We start from the raw sequence: 12,852 nt of genomic DNA, 5'->3' as shown, positions 1-12,852 counted from the left end.
TTAATTCTTAAAAGTTTTTTTTTTTTTTTTTTTTTTTTTTTTTTTTTTTTTTTTTACAGAAACGTCATATTTACTTCTAATTTAGTTTCAAAAATCTAATTAAACTGTAAGGCCGGTTCACTTCACCAATTTGATTTTAATAAACCAAAACAGATGAAAATCACTTTTTATTTCCTGAATTTTTCTTGTTTATATTTGATATTTTTTTTTTATTCTTTTAATTTAGGAAAATTTGTCTGGAAGGGACTTATATCTTCACTCTTTTGTATGGAAGGACCTTATATGTTCAAAGTGGTGTAAAAGGACCTTATAAGTATGTTTTGTTGTCTAGAGGGACCTTGACGCCGGATTCCGGTGTTTGACTTTTTTACTCCAGCGTTGACCAGTCCATGACTATCACGTGACTTAAAAAAATCACCTTCCCTTTTATTTTTTTTCCCTTTTCCCTCCAATTCACATTCTCTCTCCTCTATTCCCCTAAATTTTTCCCCAAATTTTTCTTGACCAGATTTCTATGAACACCTTCCTTGCTCCTCATCATCTCGTTCGTCAAGTTCTCATGTTCATCAATCAACCTTCTCTTCTCATTTTCCATACAAGCCACCTTAGCCTGAAAAACATTCATATATGTAGCCAATCTTTGTTTTTCAGATAGTAGAACATTAGTTACATCCTTCTGCCACTCCAAAATATCTTCATCAACAACCCATTCAAAGTAGTCACGACCCTTCTCCCCTGTCTCAAAATTATTAAATTTGCAAGCTTTAAACCTTTTGCCTGGATTTTCATGAGTCCATGAAGTCCTTTGCGCAAGAGGAAGACCACAATTGCACTTTGATAACTTCCTTTTAGTCGAAACATCCTTCAACAACCAAAAAAACATGATTTCAAAACCAATTGAGTTATAAACCCTAATTTCCAAACAACTAAACTTAGGCTTAAAACAATGGGATTGGGAAAAAACGTAAGAATTGTTCTCACCTGATGCGAAAAAGGACTTAATCAAACGCTGCTTGCTTGTATTTCTTCGAAAATTAAGGAAATCCAATTGGTTAGATTTAGCCAGCTTGTTTCGTGAGGAGAGAGAAACAATTTGGAGAAAAATTTAGGGGGAACAGAAGAGAGAGAATGTGAATTGGAGGGAAAAGGGAAAAAAAATAAGAGGGAGGGTGATTTTTTTAAAGTCACGTGACTGGTCAACGCTGGAGTAAAAAAGTCAAACACCGGAATCCGGCGTCAAGGTCCCTCTAGACAACAAAACATACTTATAAGGTCATTTTAGACAACTTTGAACATATAAGGTCCTTCCAGACAAAAGAGTGAAGATATAAGTCCCTTCTAGACAAATTTTCCTTTAATTTATTTTCGCTATTTTGGTTTATTTTGTTTCAAATAGCAAAAATTAATGTTGTCACTATTTTGAAACAAATAAATCCATTAATAAAAAACCATCAAACATCTACAAATGAAATCTAAAACAAGTACATAAAATTGAATCAAATTAGGGTTTCTTTCATCCAAGCTACGATCGTTGAAAAGATATTACACTGTGGTACATCTCTCGCACATGTCGCTGGAATATACAACCTTTTCGGAGAGACAATCTCACGATTTGTTGTAGCCGTAAGGATGATTTTCATCTGATTCGCTTGAATGCATTTGAAAGCTTGACAACCGTTGCGATCCCGAACAAATTTTTACCAACGAACTGACAATAGGGCAAAAGATGATTATCTTTTTATTTGATAAACCCTAACTCACAAACAAACCCTAAACATAAACAAACAACTTAACTGACAAAAAATTACGACTCCCCATAGAAAGATGGACGAATATCTACACTACTCGTGTACATTTATTGAAACTTAAATAGAAAAACTAAACAAAGTTAAGGAAAAAGGGTCGGAAATAGGCTAATTTCCGAATTGTCTAATTAATTTCTTCGGAAATTAGACTATTTACGGCCTAAACGGTCAATATTTTGATGAAACCCTTAAAGAGGAGGAGAGAAGGGGAGAATGAGAAAGTAGTTTAAAAAATACAATGAGTTTATATGAATTAAAGTTTAAGGGGATTTGACTTGATTATATTGTTTAATTATTCATTTTTGTTGGTTTTGTGTAGCGAGCCATAAGTGCCGGTTTATTTTTTAATTATTCAATTATGATAATTCCGGACAATTTTTTGTGTTATGATCAGTTGACTATTCCATTATAAACATATTAATGATATTATGCCTAATTATTAGATAACAACTTTTACTCTCAAATGACATACTGAATCAACAAAACATGTCATGCTGGTGATCCTCAACACTTACAACAGATTTCAATTATGACAATGAATATGGTCTCCTGTTGCATGTTTATAGTCAAAGACTCAAACACATACGTTAATACGTAGTATTATTTGTTTATTATTTTGGTAGACAGTCAAAGACATATTATATTATTAAATAATTATGATTATCTATGACACAAATGAACGAACATTAAAGGTGGCTGTTTTAATCCAAGTATTGAGAAAAATTGAATATGACTTTCAGCAGCATTGACCTTTGAAGGATCTAGGTTGTAAATTTGTATAGCATTGACCTTTTAAGGATCTAGGTTGTAAATTTGTATAGCGACTCACAAGGATATTATAAATTACAGTTGGTCCTGATATTCTAAGTTATTTGATGTTGGAGATGATGAAAATAAGACAATATCACATTGTCTTTATTTAAGAGTTTATATGATGATTAGGAAACAATAAGACCTTAAAAAATTAATGTAAAATTTACTTTTAATTTAGTAAAAATAGTTTTAATTCAGTACAGTAAAAATTATTTCAGTTTATTTAAATAAGTTGTTAGTGCTATATGTGTAAATTAGAGAAAGAGAAAACAATAATAAATACATATGAAACTACTCATAGTAATACTGCATAATTAACGTAACAAAGTACAAAGCATTCTATGACTTAAATAAGCTAATCTTAACCACAACTAATCCCTACTATTAAGCTCCACTAACTAACATGATTCTCAAAGTGGAGAAACAAACTCCACGTACCACTACTATGACCACTAACATTGACTAAATAATAACTATTATTATTGACTCCTAACAATAAGCAACTAGTGGTAACTAACTAACTAAAAGATAGTAAATCATAACATCCCTAATAATTTGAAGCAATACACCAACATAAGTAACTTTAAAAAAATATACATAAAAGATAATAAAAAAAAAAGGAAAAAATGTTAGAAAAAAACCTTTTATAAGCACCATTTTGCGAAAAAAGGCCACCTTTTAAAAGCTTTTTGGTTAAAAAAAAACACCCTGTTTTTTTTTCCGAGAGGAAACCTATTTACTTAATTATCCTCTAATTTATTTAATTAATCTCTAATTTTCTCCCATTTCTTCTAATTAAACTCTAACCCGCCAAAATACTAAATAATTAGATTTAATTTATATATAAAACAAACGTTCCCCTCCCTTTCCTCTTCCCTTGGTAGCAACCTCTCTTCCCCCACCGGACTCGCCGCCCAAATCCCCCACCTTTGGTGACCTACCTTCACCGCCGACCACCACCTTCTTTATTTTGAAAACCCTTAAAAATCGATTTGGGGGTTTTTAATTTTGTGCTTCTTACTTGCAATTGATGCTTGTTTTGGCTTTGATTATGTATGTATGTGATTCTAGGGTGATTTAGAAGAAAATTGCAATTGATTTGGACTTAATTTGTGCATGTTCGAGTAAATTAAAGTCAAAATTTTGAAGGGAGGTAGTGGTTGCCGACGGGGATAAGGGGAGAAGGAGGGTCGACCGGCGGTGGAGGTCGGTCGCTAGAGGTGGCCTGGGGGTATCTAGGCAGCGAGTTCGGTAAGGGGGTTGCTGCCAAGGGAAGGGTTGCTGCCAATTATGAAGTAAATTGGTGGGTAAGAGGTGAGGTTAATTAGAAGAAATGAGAGGAAATTAAAGACGAATTAAGTCAGTAGGTTTCCTCTTGAAAAAATAATGAACGTGGTGGTTTTTTAAACCAAAACTTTTTAAAAAGTTTTTATCGCAAAATAGTGCTTTGAAAAGGTTTTTTCTGACAAATCTGCCTTAATAAAAAAATATACATTTCAGCAAATATAGTTTCAGTTTAACGCTTTGTTTGGATAGTTAATAAGGATGGAAAAGAAGGGGAGGGAAATAGGAGGAAGGGAAGGGGAAAGAAAGGGATGGAGGGGGAGGTAATTTAAACTCCACTTTCCCTCCAAATCTTTCCAATTTTGGAGAGATTATGCTTATTAAAGAGACAGGGAAAATGGATTCCTTTCTTCCCTCAATTCTTATCCAAACAAGAGTGTTTGTCTCCCTCCCTTTCCCTTTCCTTCTTTTCTTTCCATTTTCTTTTATCCAAACAAAGTGTAAGTTATTTGATGTTGGAGATGATAAAATAAGGCTATATCACATTGTCGTTATTTAGTTTATGTGATGATTAGGAAACAATAAGACCCTGTTCACTTTAATTAACGTTAAAAAAATGTAAAATTTAATTTCAATTCAATAAAAAAAATTCAGTTTAATCTAGTTTTAATTATATCAATTCAGAAATATATATAAATAGAAAATCAATTAAAAAAATTAATTTCAGCAAATATAATTATTTAAGTTCAATAATAAAACTTTCAATTCTGTAAAAATAATTTATGCCTACGTTATACACAGTTCAGGTAAAGTGAACTGGGCCTAACTCAATTATTTGTAATACTCATTAACGCACTAAGTAATTACTTCACAATACTACAATGAATTAATTGACAAATAAACACTAAGATTATTAAATTACAAGTACTAGATGTGATTCACCACAATATATAAATGAGCACTGTTAATTGTTTTTTTTTTTTGGGTTAAAGAGGGAAAAAAGTATAGATTAATTATGCCCCTGCTGGTAGGGGTGAGCATGGGATGGGTACCCGTACCGTTAGTACTAACGGTTTGGGTACCCGATAACCAAAATTCCTAAAAGTGATATCCATAACCCGAACCAATAAGTTCGGGTACCCGGTTTTTCGGATCGCTTATCGAGTACCCAATAAGATATCCAATAATGATAATTAAACTTAATTACGTAGTTATTATGATATAATTTACCACTAACTAACAACAATATCATATGATTTTGATCAAATTATTAATAATATTACTAATCATTGATATTATAAGGTAAGTAAAGTAAGGGGCCGTTTGGTTGGGGGTATTCAGGAAAGGGAATGGGAATCAACTGCCCCGATTCCCTTTGTTGTTGTTTTTAAGCACTTTTAATCATTCTATTTACCCTCTCCATTACCCCAAATACTTCCAACTTCATTCCCTACCCCCTAGACTTTTCCATTCCCTTTCCCTAGCCACCCATCCACCACCACATCCACACTAGCCTCCACCACCCAGTCGCACCTCCACGGCTCCACCAATTACCGCCGCCCCTTCCCCGACCATCGCCACCCCTTCCCCGACCATCGACGCCCTTTCACGACCTTCCTCGAGCTTCCCCTCCCCTCGCCGCCCACCGATATACGCTCCCTCCCCCTTGCCGCCCATCGATATACGCTCTCTTCCCCTAGCTGCCCAAAAAGCCCTCTCCTTGCCACCTAAAAACCCCTCCCCTACCTCGAAAAACCCTAAAGGAGGTTTTTTCGAGGGAGGGATGAGCCGTGTTGGGCCCAGCGACTGGTGGGTGAAGGCTTGCGAAGGGCGGCGAGGGACGGGGGTGTAATACCCCCGTATTTTTATGTATTTTTATAAAGTATTTAAGTATTAATTAAATGTATTGTTAAGGGCTCAAGTATTTTAATTAAATATTTTAAAAGGTTAAAGTATTTTAAATATAGGGTTTTATAAAAGTAAAATATATTTTGGGCCAAACGTTGATTAATTATTAGGCAATGTAAATTATTCCTACATACTCTTATTGGAATAACTCATTCTAAAACCCATAACTTAAACCCTATCCCATAACTTAAGCCCACATTTTTATAAGCCCAAATTTAACCCTACACTCTCTACTCTATAAATATCCCCTGAATATCCAAAAAATTTCCACACAAAAAGGTTAGTCTTATTTTCTTTCTCCTTTGTTTTATTAATTTGTGTAATTATAATTATTGATTTATGGGTTTTGATTTTATTGTTTGAAATTAATTTAATTAGTATCAAATTTTATTTTGATGATTAAACTTTATAATTTCAGATTTTATAAATATCATAATTTTCAGATTTTGTAAATTTTATAACCTAGGGTTTTTAATTATTGAAAATCATGATTTTGGGGTTTTTATGAACAATTAATTTAGGGTTTTTATAGTAATGATGTTTTGAAATTTTGGTGATTATAACTACTTATTAGTTTAACTTAATTCAAGATTATTTTGAACACATAAATTCGTGTTTTAATATTTAGATTTCCGTTCATTAATATTAATCCCGTTTTAATCCCGATCAGGTTCTGAACTCATCCGATTATGATAAAAAAAGTAGTGTTTTCCATGAGGAAACAACGTTCTAATAAAGATTCACTACCTTTGGTAGTGAGCACCACCCTCTCGTGCCCAAATTCAGCCTTTAAATATGATTTTCGGGCAGTTTTTAATTTTAAACGAAGTTGTTTTTATGCTTTAAATTTTATCCTTGAGTTTAAAAGGGTAAGAGATAATTTAATATTTCTATGGATAATTTAAGTATAAATATGTATTTTGATGAAGTTTTAAAGGGTTTTTGATTAGTTTAAAATGTTGGAATTTTATTTAAAGTAGTATAACTGTGATTTTAATAAAAGGGTGTTATTACTCTTTAATTAGGGGTTTTTAAATAATTTTCAGATTATTTTAAGTAGTCTAAAATAAATTTAAGTTGTTGGAAATTGTGTATACAAGGAGAATTAATATAGTATTATTGTCCTTTTATGTAGGAGACTTGATTCGGGAATTGTTATAGACTTATAGTGTAATCGGCTACTTTAAGGGCTTAATTGAGGTACGCTCGCGTACTTAGCATTTTTATGGGTGATGTAGTGGCATGCTAGGTTTGACAAATTAAATTATAAGTAGTATCATGCTAAGATTAATGTTTGGAATTGTGGATTATTGATGTTGGTGAATGAATTGTGAAGCATGATTTATTTGTGATGGATTATGGATTTGAAAATTATATTTTGGCATGATTATATGGACTACACTTTTATTTAAACATGATAGAATGCATGTTTAATTAAACTATATGTTTAATTTGGCTTGGAATATTAAAAAGGAATTTTATTATGGTTCATATAATTTTAATTGATGCTATAAGCATGGGAAATGAGCTATATAAGTGTCTATGTACACGAGGAATAAATTGTATGTTGGTGCCTTAGTGCACTTAAGGTGTTTTTAACATCGAGGGATAGGATTTGTGGCGCTTTATGCGTTTAAGGTGTCTTTGACACTGGGGTAGATTTAAAAAGAGTTCAACATTAAATATTATGTGGTCACTAACTATTCAAGAATTAAATTGATATGTTTGATTGATTGAATAATTACTGTTGATTGAATGATTGTGGTTTGTGAGTCATCACCAAGTCTAATAATCTGTAAATAACATAAAGTGAAAGAGATTACGCACCAAAACTCTTGGAACGTATATACCTTGAGTACGTATGAACATATGGGGGGAGTTATGGAGTTTTATATTTAACCATAACTTCTATTGGAGTACAGGACGCTGTACATTCCTTTTATTATTATTATTATGCGCAGGAATTCCGCCACCTTTGTGTGGTTTTGATGCTGGCACGGTTAGCTCCCGTGTCAGTAACCTCAATTATTTTGGGGGAGGTAGAGTTGGAAACCCATTTGATGCGTAATCAACGCTAAATAAATTATGTAGTTGTCTAGTTGAGAAGTTTTGTTGGATGATGTATAATTGAAAAACAGATGCGATAAGGTAAGTTGTGTGTTGATAGGTAATTCATGTTAGTGTGTTAATTACGCTTATGTACTCAGCTTTGTTGATTGTGTGTTTTGTGTGTTTGTTGGCCTTGTCTTTATATTGGCCCTATGATGACCCATTATAAATGGAGAGTAGTGGAAACAAGCAGAGAAAAGCTTTTCAGGTGATGAAGCATATTCATGAATGGGCATGAGTGAAAAGTGAATCATGCTAGTTTCTATAAGTATATGATGTGTTTAATGCTTTACTTTTTTATGATATTATTATCATGCATGACTAATGCAAAATTTTTAAAGTTGGTTTGGTTTTAATAAGGGCCTACAATAGTTCCAAGTTGTAGGATGGTTTTATTATACTGCATTTGACTTTGGTTTTGACTTTACTTTCGTTGGTTGACTTTTCAAGTTGACTTGTTTTGAATGGTTTTGAAATTAGTCTTCCGCTGTGTGTCTTTGATGGTTGCCTTAGCCGTTTTCACGGTGGTGGTAATATCTTAGATATTCCTATTAAAAGTTTTAAACGGGGCAAAACAGGTATTTTAAAAGAAAGGAATTTCTAGGGTGTTACAGGGGGAGGGCCGACGAGGGGTTTCGTGGCTGAGAAAGATGAAAAACATATGAAATGTGTGGTTGTGTGGTGGTTGTAGTGGTGGTGGTGTGGTGGTGGGATTGATTCCCTTTGTTTTAAAAACAAACAACAAAGCAAAAATAGGGTATTTTCATTCCATTCTTCTCCTTTCCCTTTGTTCATTCCATTCTGATTCCCTCGTGCGAACCAAACGGCCCATGAGAGTTTAGATTTTAAAAAAATAGATTTAAGTAAGGAAAAAAAAGCAAAAAAATGCTTATCGGAACGGATCGGGTAACCGTTAATTTTAAAATGATACCTAATAACCATACCCGATAACAAATTATCGGAACAGGTACCCGAACCGTTAAGGTTATCAGTTCGGGTACCCTAATTTTTGGAACGGTTACGGATCGATTTTTCGATTTTTCGGGTAGTTTTTTTTAGGCTTAATTAAAGGTTTTGACGATGATGAACTTAAACTAAGCAAACTTAAAACTAACGAGAGTTTTCTTTTGTGATCTAGAGAGGTGAAGTTGACTTTGGAAGTGGAAGAGTATCCTAGTTTATAAAGACATTCTAGAAAGCTCAAGGAAAGTCAAGGAAGATAAAAGAAGAGTTCCCTCACAGGAACTAATAAAGTTCCTTAACAGGAACATGAAGACAGCAAAGCAAGAAATGGACTTGGTCTGCGTTGAAGACAACAAGTTTTGGAAGAACTTGGTGTGTGAAGTTCCAGTTTGAAACTAGAAAGATATTGACAGCAGGAACTTAGTCCTGGACTGTGTGAAGCCCAAGCATCCTACATATTCAGAGTATTGACGCAGCAGTTTAGTTTTAATAATGTTTTATCTTTAGTAATTGTTGTAAATATGTTAAGTAGGTTATGCACGAGATTTATTAGAAACATGACAAAAGCTTGGCAAGTTTCTTAATATCGGAAAATTAAAAAGACAAGTTTTTAGGAAAAGATTTTCATTAAACAAGATTTATTTTCTTAAAAACATGATATTAAAAAGATTTTATTCTTTGAGATAATCTATCTTTATTAAATTTCCTAAAAGATTTACTTTTTTTTTTTGAACGGAAAGATTGATATAATTAAATAAAAGCCATACGGCATCTACATAATAAGGATCTATAAACCACAGATTTAGAGAAAATATCATAATTTTTACAATCAAAATCATAACTAATTTGCATATTTGGTATAGCTCATACTCCACCGCTTCAAGCTTGACACGTGCAACGATTTTCGATGTCTTTGCATCTTTCCAAGTTGAGACCTCCGCAATCTGCGCTGATGTTTTGTTCGACTAGTTGATGACAAATCCCAGATCCATAGGAATCCAAATCGCCTTCCCAATTATAATAAGAACCCTAAAATAAAATTCTCATCCATAGATGAGAAACAAAATCCCAGAAAATTGGGAAAAACCCAGAAATTTGGGAAAGACTCTCACAGATGGAGAGAACAAAACAAAACAAATAAACCAAAACGTAAAACAAAACAAAAAAACTAAATTGAATTAAAGAAAAAGGATCGGAAATAGTCTAATTTCCGAAGAAATTAGACTATTTCCGACATAAACGACCAAGAAAATTAAAACCCTAGAAGAGAGAGGAGAGAGAATAGAGAATAGAGAAAAAAGGGGCGGCTAATAATTGGTTTTAAAAGATTTACTTAAAAACCATGTTTTTGGATTTAGAAAATTTTACATGTTTATCTTTTTTAAAACCCTACTTTCTATACAAGCTAGTCTTGTATAATTAGTAGAGATCCGAAAATTCATTTTCTGTGAGTTTATGCGTGAAGAAAATCTAAGAGTGCTTAATTGTGTAAGTTTGCCAAGTCCAATCCTTAGCTTTGTCACGGTTGTTTCGGATTTCATGCATTGCTTGCCTCTCATATAATAGTATCTTTACTTTGTAATTGGTTGGATTCTTGGGTGTGAGTGTGTGTTTAATAATCTTTGCATACAATAGTGAGAATAGTACTTAGTGATGAGTACGAGTGAATCTAAGTCAGGGACTTAGATTGGGTAGGATAGGGTCCTACTGTGTAGCAAGTTCATTCTGCAACTTGTGAGCAGTGGTCTGATTATAACAGGATTATTGTAACTTGAGAAGTTTGCCCTATTATAGTAAATTGGTTTGATTTGGAAATCCCTTAGAAGGGTCGAGGTTTTACTTTCAATTGTGCCCTGGAAGGTTTCCTCGTAAAACATTGTGTGCATTGCAAGTTCCTTTAAAGTTTGTTTTACATTCTGCGAAAAAAAATTTCAATAGGAACTCACATACAATTCACCCCCCTCTTTTAGTGTTCGTCTGAACTAATAGTTTTGCTCAGCCCTACCTGCTGGGCTTAAAGAAACAACAGTATCAATAGCAGTTAGGGGGGCTAGAAACCCATCTAATTTAAAGTTTACAGACATAGAATTGATGCATAAAAAGTTAATAAGGCCCATATCCGAGCATTGAGTATGTAAGTATACATACTAGAGCTATCAGGAAAGGGTTAGCTGATAATAAGCTCCATAACACTTCAATTCATTCCACCGGCCATGCACACACCTGACGAGTTTGGCGCGCCAGAAGATGAGCCTAGTCACATGGCTTCTTGGGAGACATTGAATATTAAGCTCCCCTATCTTTGGCATAAACTCCCTGCATACATGAGCAATGCTAAAATATTTATCTTTGAATTTCTGAGCACCCACAAGACTTGTAACAGTAATTCTAAAATCAAAATATATATTCACATCACTCCAATTGTTGCATTTAGCCCAAGCAACAGCAAAAAAATCTTCAACCTTTGATTTCGGCAAGAACCCCCTTTCCACTCCTTAGAAGGAGGGTAGCAAATGCCCCCAATTCTCCAGAGTGTTTTTTGTTAAAGGATGCATCAACTAGAATGACAAATTAAGAAAGATGGTAGGGTGAATGAGCTTTCTGAAGGGCTCAGGATGATTAGGGCATAGCTGTGCATAGTAGAACTCAACACACAACCACTTGACAACTTTGTGAATTGAAGGAAGAGGAGTGTTAACTTGAGAGAAAATCCAATTGTTTCTTCTTTTCTAGATAATCCAACAAGAGAAAGCAAAGATTAGAGGCCAAGGGATGCCTGCATATGAGTGATTATGGGTTAGATTACATCTGACCCACTTCTTAAAGGTAAACTGAGAGTTATCAGGGGGGTTTATTAGATCCAAGACCTCATCATTAGCTCTAGGACAATCTCTTAGAACATGCAAGGGAGATTAAGGAACCACTTAAAAGAAAGGGCAGAAGGGAGTAACTTGGATTCCCCTCCTAGCTATGGCTTGCTTGGTTGGAAGGGCATCCTAGCTAGCTGGCTTGCCACATGAACACTTTAACTTTACAAGGGATAATAGCCGTCCGGATGACAATCCAATAATCAAAGGCAAGGCTGGTATCAATTCAAGAACATTCAACTCAAGCTAGGTCTGCTTATACAGGGTAGAAGCATTAAAGAACTCACCACTAGCATGTGAGCAAATTAAGTTATACTTAGAGCTAGCCAGATAGAATCTTAATAGCTTGAATTTTCTCCCTAATGTTAGGAGGAAGAGAAATATAGATCACAGAGAAGTCCCATCCCCCCAGGGCTACCCACTTGGCCCACGGTGAGAGAATCTTCAGATTGAGTCAGATGCCCTGGAATAAGGTGTCTAAGAGTCCTAGTAGAACACCATTGATCATACCAGAAAGAAACCTTAGAGTTTTGGCCAACTACCCAAGTAGCTGAAGAAGAAAACAACTTCATTCCACCCTTTCCCCATGTCTTGCCAGATGTGGGAGCCAAGTTTGAAAGATTTAGGAGTTTGAAGGATAGCACTATTAATTGATTATTGTCATTTTTTCAACATGTATGTGATTCACCGCTATGAATATGCTCTTGCTAATGAAAGAATGAATTAGTCAATAAGATATGCATGATATATTAGATTAGAGAATCATTCAAAAATTTCAAGTATAAGTACACTAAAGCATAAGGTACATAAATAACATAATGTTTAAGCATATGGTTGACATTTAGACAAGACTATTCATCAATCCGATCACTAAAACTAGGTATGTATTCTAGCGAATATAGTGTTAATTATCATTTACGTACGACCAAGGAAGATATTCTTAATGCATGTTATTACGTAGTAACATGCATGTATGGTTCCATGCAATGTAAAGAGTCAATTGTCAATCATTTATCATCGCCATGTTATGATTAGAATTGAATTTAGACCACATTTTGACTTTTTTTTTTTTTTTGGAGGAAATACATAAAAATATATTAAAT

Source organism: Chenopodium quinoa, unplaced genomic scaffold (genome assembly GCF_001683475.1).
Source record: "Chenopodium quinoa cultivar QQ74 unplaced genomic scaffold, ASM168347v1, whole genome shotgun sequence".
Lineage (NCBI taxonomy): Eukaryota > Viridiplantae > Streptophyta > Magnoliopsida > Caryophyllales > Amaranthaceae > Chenopodium > Chenopodium quinoa.
The sequence above is the reverse complement of the archived record's forward strand: the minus strand, read 5'-3'. Positions refer to the sequence as shown.